Source organism: Octopus bimaculoides, chromosome 10 (genome assembly GCF_001194135.2).
Source record: "Octopus bimaculoides isolate UCB-OBI-ISO-001 chromosome 10, ASM119413v2, whole genome shotgun sequence".
NCBI lineage: Eukaryota > Metazoa > Mollusca > Cephalopoda > Octopoda > Octopodidae > Octopus > Octopus bimaculoides.
Genome location: NC_068990.1, coordinates 31,530,701 through 31,542,236, shown reverse-complemented (window position 1 = coordinate 31,542,236; position 11,536 = coordinate 31,530,701). Strand labels below are relative to the sequence as shown.

Here is an 11,536-nt window from a genome sequence, read left to right as displayed (position 1 = left end):
TATATATATATATACATACATATATATATATATATATATATGAAAAAACTGTAGAGTCTTGTATATGTTATATAGTGAGTTACTGCAGTTTAGTGAATCTCTTCACTTAACTGCAGTTACCCTTCAATAAAAATACACAAGCCCTTACTAGGTGAATTTAAAGATATCAAATAAGGAAGACAACACCAACAATATCACCTACTTCAAATTTTTGTAAATAATCCTTTCTACTATAGGCACAAGGCTTGAAATTTGGTGGGGGAAGGAGGTAAGTCAATTATATTAACCCCAGTGTATAACTGCTACTTATTTAATCAACCCTGAAAAGACAAAAGGGAAAGTTGGAATTTGAACTCAGAATGTGAAGACAGACAAAATACCACTGAGCCTAGCATGCTAACGATTCTGCCAACTCACTGTCTTATTTATAAATAATGTCAATGCATTTAGGAATGGTTCTGCCTTCAAAGATAATTAGTGAAAGAAATGTTCTGTTCTTTTTTAGAACTCATCAGCAAAGCATATTTATCTTCATTGGGTAATTTAGATGAGATCATGTACAAACAGAATTAGAAGAAAAATAGCAATGTTGATTATGTATATGACCAATATGTCAGAGACAAAATTCTTTGGAAAACTCCATCACACACACACACACACACACATGGAGAGATGGATTTCAGCATGAACTGCAGACATTGCATTTGTAATAGAGGCCATATGAATTGTTCACAAGTTCTCCTCTGCCATTAACCCTGTTGGTAACAAAATGTCTCTCTTTCTCTGAGTCTGATAAGACATCATCATCACATTGATACTGGTGCCCAGCTGAGTGTTTTTCCATGTTGGGAAACAGATGATAATTAGATGGAACCAAATCACTAACATAGAGAGGGTGATCAACCAGTTTTAAAGACAGTCACGCACAGCAGCCATTGAAACTAAGGACTCCATTCATCAATTTTTCTGGACGCTTGATCTTGATAGCCTTTCATAACTGCCTTAGCAAGTTGGTATTGAACTTTCCATTGATGCTGTGATCATTTTGGCGACAGTCAATAAACATAATATTTTTTTTACATAAGTGTATAGTATATGTAATAATGTGAATTATATTTTGTACATTAAAATGTTTAATTTCAGAAATATATCAAGTGAAGCAAACATAAGCAGTAAAAATATGTAAATATTTATTTGTGCAGGATAGCCATATAGTATACAAGATACTGGGGCTATTTCTTTATACAGGAGGAACAATAGCTAAGGGGTGGAAGAAAAATAACTGAGGGGTGAAGGAAAAAAGAAAAAGACTGTATAAGTTTTGTGAAGGTCCTTGAATATTTGTGTGGATACTGTACCAGAACTTCATTTCCTTTGTTAATGGTATTACCCTTATATAATATCTCTACTGCTTCGACTTTGCATAGATTGCATTCACCCACTCCTCTTGTGCATGAGAGTGCAGATTGCATGACAGACCAATAAATCTTGTATGGAGCCCTCTTCAGTTTTAAGTTCCATATCAGCTCGACCAGTGCTGTGGACATATGCTTACTGAGGTTCTTAAACTAGTGGACAGGATTGTAATATTTGCATTTAAATTGTGAAGACGTAGTTCCTATGTAGTGGAAGGTATTATTGTTGGTGATAACAGTCTCCTTATATATTATGTTCTTCCTTAGGCAGTGATTGTCAAGAGAACACATGGAAGATGTTCAACAGTTACAAAGTCATGTGAAATTTTGAATAGGTGGGATTTTATTATGTGCCCCTAGTTCTGCTGAATTTTTAGGATAAGATACCATGTTGTTCACTATATGCTATAATTTGTGTTGTTCACAACAGCTATAATTTGCCCTAAAGAAGATGCTGGATAAGTCAGACGCGATGTTCAGTGCAAAGGGAGGGTTGAACCATACTATATTTCTCTTGCATAACCGATTATTACACTTATAGGTGGTGGATCAGAACACACCTTTTGACATTTGTAGAATGTGGTTTACTTATCTTTCTTCCATGGGGATTTATTTTAGTGTTACCTAGTGTATTGCTATGCTAGGTGGTAGGTTGGCAGAACTGTTGGTGTATTAGATGAGATGTCTTGCAATATCTATACTGTGAAGAAAGGAACAGATATGGAAAATTGAGAATAACAATGAAGTAAAGCCTCAGCTTTAAATGAATAAACTACTCATACTCTGTACTTCTTTACACTGTTTATAAACCTAAATGTATGTGTCTATGTGTGTATGTATGAATAAGTGGATAGATTGACTAAAAACTAGATGGATAAAAAGACAGACAAATAAACAGGCAGAAGGAAGGACAGACAGATAAAAGTAGTGGCCACAGTCAAATGACTGAAACAAGTAAAAGAATAAAAAAATAAAAGAATATGTTGAGATGTATTATTGTTATTTCATTACAATTTAATTTCAAATGTTGAAACATCTACCAAAATATGCACATAATGGTGTTAGACTGACTTGCTTACTAATCAGAAAATTATGAAACATGGATAAAGTGTAAATTACATCACTTGATTTAAGCGTTTTCTTAATATTTCAGTTTCCTCTCTGATAGCTGATTATGATGCATGTCATTGTTGACTGCTCAAGAATTGTGTTTATGTCTGGCTTTCTGGCATTTAGTTGATGAGAAAAAGTCTTTTAGATATGATGCAAGCCAATGTCTGATTAATTCTTCATATTAAGTGATATCTACTTCCTAGCAAGATGGTCTGATGTAAACAGAATGAAGTACTTCACTTAAGAAGATAATAATGACTCACTGTGTCAATATGTCTCATATATTAGAAACCCAGATTATTTTAAATTTCCCAGTCTTTGCTATTTATAAATTATCATACTTTATAAAACTACACATGTATGCCAAATTACTTTTGTTTTTAAGCTTGAATATTTTCAAATTAGTTAATATTATGTATAATATATATTACAAAACAGGAGACAAAGCAGGGTATATTTAAAAAAAAATTACCATAATTTTTTAAAAGATATGATCAAAATACGATGTATGTGCATGTATGAAAGAATAGGCAAATAGAAAAATAGATTAACAGTTAGACAGATAGATAGGCAGACAGAAAGATGAATGGATGGACAGAGATATAATTATGCATAGTTATTATTATTATTAATGTGGCAAGCTGGCAGAATCATTTGCCCGTTGGGCAAAATGCTTAGTAACATTTGGTCCATCTTTACATTCTGAGTTCAAATTCCGCCAAGGTTGACTTTGCGTTTCATCCTTTTAGGGTTGGTGAAATAAATACCAGCTGAGCACTGGCGTCTATGTAATCGATTTGTCCCCCTCCCCCAAATTTCAGGTCTTGTGCCTGTAGTAGAAAGGATATTATTATTATTATTATTATTATTATTATTGAGGCGGTGAACTAGCAGAATCGTTAGCATGCTGGACAAAATGCTTAACAGTATTTTGCCTATCGCTATGTTCTAAGTTCAAATTCCACCGAGGTTGACTTTGCCTTTCATCCTTTGGGAATCGATAAATTAAGTATCAGTGAAACACTGGGGTTGATGCAATCGACTAGTCACCTCCCCCACAATTTCAGGCCTTGTGCCTATAGTAGAAAGAATTATTATTATTATTATTATTATTATTATCATTATTATTATTATTATTGTAAGTGCATATCCCCTTGTTTTATATTTAAAATAGATAATATTTTACTTCATTGAAATACAGGAATATATGCAAGAAAGAATTAATTAAAAACCTATATTAAGGCGGTGAGCTGGCAGAATCGTAAGCATGCTAGGCAAAATGTTTATCGGCATTTCATCTGTTTTTAAATTCCACCAAGGTCAACTTTACTTTTCATCCTTTTGGGGTCAATAAAATAAGTACCAGTTGAGTACTGGGGTCAATGTAATTGACTTACCCCATCACTCAAAGTCGCTGGCTATGTGCCAGTATTTGAAACCAATATTATACACCATGTATGCTTGTATTTTCTTCTTATTCCTTTCTATGAAAACCCCCACACTTTTTGTCTGTCTTTGTATTGTTACTCTCATTTATTGCCCTCATGGCAAAGAAAAGAAATCATCATCATTATCATCATCATCATCATTACTGTTGTTGTTGTTGTTGTTATTATTATTATTATCATTTTACATTCCTTTAAATGTAAAATTGGTTTTTAACTTTACTTTCTTTAATGACAAAAACAAAGCACAATAACATAAATTTGTCTCAATTTTAAAATATGGAAGCGAGAAATTTGTGGCTGTGTGATTGGTGCTTTTATATTTTATTTTGTTCTTATATTTACGTACTGAAAATGAATATTCTGGGTTGTTCACATATCAAATTTTGAAGAGGAGGAGATACTGAATTTTGAAAAATTTAATTGGAAACATTTCTTTTTCTCAATTTCAAATTTTTAGTTTATACTATCCAATTCAAAATTTTTGACCTTTTTCATATTATTAATGATTTTTATATAAAAGTCTCTTAATTGTGTAAATATCTTAGAATAAACAAAGACATAAAATATGACAGTTATATTAATTTTCAATAGATATGTATAAATAATTTCTGATTACATGCAAAAGTGAATCAAAAACTGTTTGATTGGAGCTTTGTTTTAACAGCTGCATTCATTACCTTATATAGTTATTTATTGATATGGCATGTAGCATAAGAAGATAGCAAAATTGTGGAAAACATAGTGATGGTTGAGGTAGAAAATATTGCTGTTGTTTAGCCCAAGGTACATCTTTATCAAGTAATGTTATGATTAAAGGCTTTACCCACCCTGTAATTATCCTATCTTTTTTTCTATGTGCAATGAACCCAGGACAACATTATGCATTGTGCCTTTTTCTATAATGGTGGATGTAATTTGAAGAGTTGGCTGCTATAGGTGAACAACCATGTAGAGGCTTGCTCACAAGGATGATAAGCATATAATACACAGCTGTTATTATTGTTGCAGTACTCCAGTCCTGCAGAAGTTGGTCTGCTACACAATCAAAGTGCTGTGTGAAAGTTTTTATTTCGGCTGCTTGCACGAAATTGTCTGAGTGATAAAATGATATTGTCACATTTACATTCCTGGTGAACATTATATCTTATAGCTTTGTGTTCTCAAAATAATGGGAAAACAGCTCCCTAACTTGTAAAACAAGAAAGGAGTGGTGAGAGTAAGAACATCCAACATTTAAAGTACTAATTTAAATAAATGCTCATCCAACCTATGCCAGCATAGAAAATAGATGTAAAGCAAATGAATGAATACACACATACTGACATATATGCAATTGTGTGTGTGTGTGTATGTGTGTGTGTGTGTGTGCATGCGTATGAACTAAGACAGGGAAATATAGGAAACAGATCCCATCATGGGACTCAAATCACATTTGGTGAAGTTGGTATTATCATTGTCTGTCAGATATTGCTGTGTTAAACAATGGTGCTATTCTATTCTAATTACTTTGTCTATTCTAATTGCTTAAAATTTTGTCTATTCTAATTGCTTAAAATTCATACCTATAAATATTTTACTGGATAAGCTAGTATTGTTATGTCTTCCCAAGATGCAAGAGAACCACAGAGCAACTTTGTACCTACCCAACCATCAATAGACAGGTCCCATCTTTACTATCTAACACAGTCACATAACATGCTGAAATAGTTCATAACTTAGAGCAAACCCAAGAATATGAACAACAAATAGCTTGATGAACAAACAAACAGACGCTACTACAAGTTTTGTCAAAATTGACTTGAATGAGAAAGTCAAAGTATGAAGAAAGCAAAGCTTTTCTTCAATTGAATTAAATTCTACTATATGTATGCTACTATATGTATCACTGTTAACATTATGTATGTATGAAATCAATGAGCTGGCAGAGTTGTTAGCATTACTAGACACAATTTTGTAGCATTTCTTCTGGCTTTCCAGTCTGAGTTCAAATTCTAGTAAGATCGCCTGTTCATCTCTTGGGGATCAATAAAATAAGTACCAGTTGAGCACTGGGATTGATATAATCAACTATCCCCATCTCACCACGATTTCAAGTCCAGTGCCTAGTGTAGGAAGAATTATGTATGCATTTTTTATTTATGCCTTAAGTTTGTATGGACGGATGGATGGATGGATTGATAAACAAATAAACAGATGGATGTATGCATTCATACATGTACGTGTTCATGCAAACTCTGTATCCACACAGCCATACCTGTCACTTGTACATCACTGTGTATATTTGTTCTAGTATCAGACATGGCTGTGTAGATACATAATTTACTTTATAACTACATCGTTCCAAGTTCTATCTTGCTGTATGGCTCTATCACAGGACATAGCAAATAATATTCTCAGCACTTTAAGTACAATTAAAATAAACCTTAGGGTTAGTTTTACTTTTCTTTCAGAGTGTAAAAATATTTTGATTCATTCTCATAAGTTACATTATCTTTCACTAAATGTTACTTGTGTTTTGCTTCAAATAAAAATGTTCTTAAAGAGGGAAACTAATTGGTCTCTTCTAAATAAAGGAAATGACAATAGACAAAATTCACTTATTATAAAGGATAAAGGTCACAGATAATGTATGTAGAATGAGCATACTGCTCTTAAGTATGTGCTGTTTAATGCAATTAAACTGAGACCTTGACCAGGTACAGCTGTCAAGTGTTTTTCATCATATATTACCTTGCTTTAAACATCTACATAATTTTAGGGTTAAACTTTAGCAACTCTAGAAGATTTTATATGTCGCAAAAAATTCAACTATCCATATAAACAGATACAATTGATTCAGTTAATAGCCATTTACATAACAACCAGCCATTTAGCAACATTAACTCTTTACTATTTAGATTACTCTGTTAATTGTAATGTTTATTTATTTACATGGCTTTGAATTTAGCATTTTTCACACTAATAGTGCATGTCAGGGCTATCTCTTGCTCAAATTTCTCATCTTCTGAGTGTTTTTTTTTTTTTGCATTGTTTCTACCACCATCAAGCTGTGAAGCTCCACAGTTCCATTACTAAATGTTTGCAACAGCAGTAGTTTTCAATATTCCTTATTCGTCTTTTTGTAATAATCATTGTTAAACTCACACTTATTGTAAGTTAAAAAACAGCTAGGAATTACAAGATCAAATATCTACATGAGAAACATATTCTTAATGATCTCTTCTAGTTTCTTTGCTTTAATTAATCTGGGAGCAGCATATCAAGTATCAGCATCAAAACAAGGCAGAATCCCAGACTTGTTGTGAATATACTTCTTCAGATCAAGATAAACTCTGTCATTAAGCTTATTCCCAAAAGGCAATCCCAACACTGGTCCTACAAGAGGTCTTCTAAACTGAAAACAAATCAGACAAGTGTCACAGATTTCCTTGACTAATTGTTGAAATGCATCATCTCAGAAGGTTTTACCCTCCTGAACTAAGGACAGATCTATCCAAAATCCAGCTATAATAACTTTTAAAATCCAACACCATGCCACCAATTTTCATAGATCTATAACCTAAAAAAAAAAGAGGTAAATCAATTTTTGCAATAACAACTTCAATATATGCTCTGATACCCACTATTAGAGTAACTCAAAACTTGACCATCTTAATACACATAACTATCATTCCACTACCAAAACAAAAACTTCTGTTGGATTTATTAATCTTAACCAAGGCTTTATCTCTATCACTCACGGCACAAAGAAACACTTCTCTTTCACTCTTTTACTTGTTTCAGTCATTTGACTGTGGCCATGCTGGAGCATCACCTTTTTAGTCAAGCAAATCGACCCCAGGACTTATTCTTTGTAAGCCTAGTACTTATTCTATCGGTCTCTTTTGCCGAACTGCTATGTTACGGGGACGTAAACACACCAGCATTGGTTGTCAAGCGATGTTGGGGGGGACAAACACAGACACACAAACACACACACACACACACACATATATATATATATATATACATATATATATATATATATATATACGACGGTCTTCTTTCAGTTTCTGTCTACCAAATCCACTCACAAGGCTTTGGTCAGCCCGAGGCTATAGTAGAAGACACTTGCCCAAAGTGCCATGCAGTGGGACTGAACCCGGAACCATGTGGTTGGTAAGCAAGCTACTTACCACACAGCCACTCCTGCGCCTATAGAGTTCTCCAGCAATTATAAGAGATAAAAGCTGAACAAAGTCTCTCTTTTACCAGAGCAGACACCTGTCTGTATGAGTTGTTAATCAGAATATTTTCAGCAGGCGTTTCAACATGACCTAAAACCACATGCAATTAATAAAATTCAACAACTTCGTTAATATGATTTAGATGACAATCGTTGACAAAACGTTAAATTGACTTTTATTTAAAGCATCTCATAATCCTACTATTCCTCTCTGTAGGATTTGACCTAATATCACAGTAAAATTGACAATTGTTACCACTCCCTCTCTAACAGTGTCTTTGCTGTATTTTTCTATCTGAGCTACAATAGCTGAAGTTAACTGTCCTTAGCTCATGTTTAACACTAGTACAATGCATTCACTCATTGAAATATCTCTTAATACTTTATTGAGTGTATTTCTCATGCATTTGTAAGTCAATTGAAAACATGTGATACATACCAACTCAAGAAAGGTCTGGATACTTTCTGGTAAAACAATTCTGAATTGTGATGATATTTTTTATAAAGAAATTCATATCTTACAAGAAAATCATTTAAACTTGTACTAGAAAGACGTTTGTTTGAAAAAAATTCTTTAAATGTCACTTTTTGTCTTCGTAATTATTATTGCACTTCTCTATAATTAGTCTCAACTCATTTTCTTGTCCAGTTTCGTGTGTTTTTAAATTTCTAAGACAGTCACAAACATTTTTATGGGGATTAAGAAAATCTTCAGATCCATATACAGAAACTAGACTTCTAAATCTTGACACCATGATTGATAGTCATTCTCTTTATATAAGCTTGTTTTGTAAAATTAGATATAATTTTTTTTTTGGGGGGGGGGGTTACATTCATCTGTGTTCAAAAAATAATATTTCTCATTGCAGGTTACTTCCAATCCATACTTCAGTTCACTAAACAAGAAACATTATATATCTTGCTGGTGAAAAGCGTTAATTTGCCAGGCAACCAAGTGTTTACCAGTGGTCAACAAACATTTAAAGTCTTTCATACATATTTTACTTCAAATCACAACACAGCATTCATTTTCCAGACATTGTGTTCTTATATCAATAGAGCCAGCTCAATATTAACCCCAATGATCATGTTATCTATATCCTCTTTTTGATCTGAAAGAGATTTGGTTGCTATTTTTTGCAGATTGTGCAAGCATACAAAGGCTCTCTCTAATCTCTAGTAACATTACTGAATTTCTCTTTTAAAAACAATTCCTTAACTTACATCGTTGCAATAAATTAGAATCAACATCATCATCCCAAGGTATAAATGACAGTTCAAGCAATAGAGCAAGCATTGAAATATTATTATCTTAGAATTACTTTTTTTGACTTATATTCGCAAAAGGTTCTTCTCAGTTACAAAACTGCTGTAGTCGGGTATACAATGTCTTCAACAGAAAAGTTTATCAAGAGAAACCTTCAGTTACTATAAACTTTAAAAAAAAATTAATAAACAAATTTCATATAAGATTAAGTTGGTGTTCTCTGTTACTGCTGTAAATAACATTGTGTTTGCCAACCTTAACACTGCTTGTGAAGCAACTAATACCATTTATAACATCCACAGACGAAAACAATTCAGTTCATGTAAAAAATACCATCACATTTAATTGCATTGGTGTAACAGAGAATAGCCAGTCATGACTTAATCACAATAGAGAACTAGACTGAAAAGAAAAAGTTATGTTTGTGAAAGAAGGATATACAGAATAGTGGTATACCTTATGTGAACTTGTTATTAGTATTACTGTTGCTGTCATATTTGTTTTCGGTATAGTTATTGCAAGTTATGAGCTTTGATCAGGCTATAAGTTAGTTTGTCTTTTCCCAACTAGTGGAGATCAGTATATGTTGACTAAGAAGGTAGAAATGGTTGTACATGATGTCCTAATTGGATTCCTTAAAATACAACAATCTAATCAATATTAACATAGATAGTTCAATGTGTTCATCATATAAAATGTAGAAAATTTCAGTCTTATGTTACACTAAAATGAATGCCAAATGTCTGATTTCAAAAGCAAAAGACAAACATCACATGCAAGTTGAAAAGATCATGCTTATTTCATTGAATAAACTACCTAGGATTTGAAATAATAATGTTGTTCTTGAGAAAACTAAGATCTTGGTTAAGTTTAGTAGGTATTGAGTACTAATTAGAATAAAATAGACTGTTATTTATAAGTTTGGTTGATACCTACAATTGGCACAAATTAAAAGGCAAGATTGTTATTGAACGGTGAAATAACTAGAACAGAAAACTCACCATAATTGTTCTTATATTATTAAAAGAATATGAAATTGATAAAATGATAATGAAGTACAACACTTATAATTTCATTAGGACCCTTTAAATTCTAGAATTAATAAAGAAAAATAGTCTGTAAATGAAAGAAAGTCTTGATTGTTCTCAACAATTAAGAGAAACATAATATAGATATTGTTTGAAAAAGTGAGATTTCATATATCTCTCTGAAACAAACTGTTCAAAATCAACTTAGTGATTGTTATTTGTGTGTGTGTGTGTGTGTGTGTGTGTGTGTGGATACATGTGCATATGCATGTGTGTGTGTGTGATTGAGAGGGAGAGAGTGTGTGTGTGTGTGAACATTAAAGTTTTAGTACTTACACTTCATTCTTTCAACCCTTGAGAGGGAGAAGATTGTTTAAATCTTTATATGGTGTGTTTAGCATTGCCTAATATGCAATGATGCCTTTAAAGCATTGATGTCAGTCTATGCCTGGGATGGTTTAATGATATTCTATCTATACTATAATGGAGAAAGCAGCTTTGCTCTTAATGCAACCTGACAATGTTATTTTTAGCGCTAGTGCAACATACATAAACCATCAAAGTGACAGATATGGCCTTTTCATGAATATTATGCATTATAAAATGTCAGCATGTTATTGTTTTATTTCCAAAATGGGCTTGTGATAAGAACATGAGTAAACTGCCCAGTATCCTAGTTATATTTACTTCTGTTATGTGCTTTATCTTTAATGTCCTTGACTTACTTAACATGTCAAGTTCAAGAAAGTAGTCACATCACACAAAATATAACATTGCATCTTTGTTATAAGTACACAACAATGAATTTGATAGTAAGTTTCCCAAAAATTTCAGTGAGTTTTCCTAATACACAGATACTGGAAACGAAGATGGAATAAATAAGAATGAAACTTTGGGAATAAGGATATTTTAAACAATGCAAGCCTTTTAATACATATAGACAACTAGAAAATTATCTTTGATGTTGTTCTTTCTGGTTTACCTATATATGCTTGCATTCACACACACACACACACACACACACACACACACACACACAC

At 32.6% G+C, this 11,536-nt stretch overlaps 1 long non-coding RNA gene across 1 annotated transcript in view; it reads right to left on the bottom strand.

Annotated features, from left to right (window-relative positions):
* LOC128248889 (uncharacterized) overlaps positions 1-11,029 on the bottom strand; it is a 37,360-nt gene extending 26,331 nt beyond the window's left edge. The window contains exon 1 of the long non-coding RNA XR_008265032.1: positions 10,833-11,029. This is a non-coding gene — a long non-coding RNA (uncharacterized LOC128248889). The remainder of the gene's footprint in view (positions 1-10,832) is intronic.
* Between the last annotated feature and the right edge of the window lie 507 nt (positions 11,030-11,536).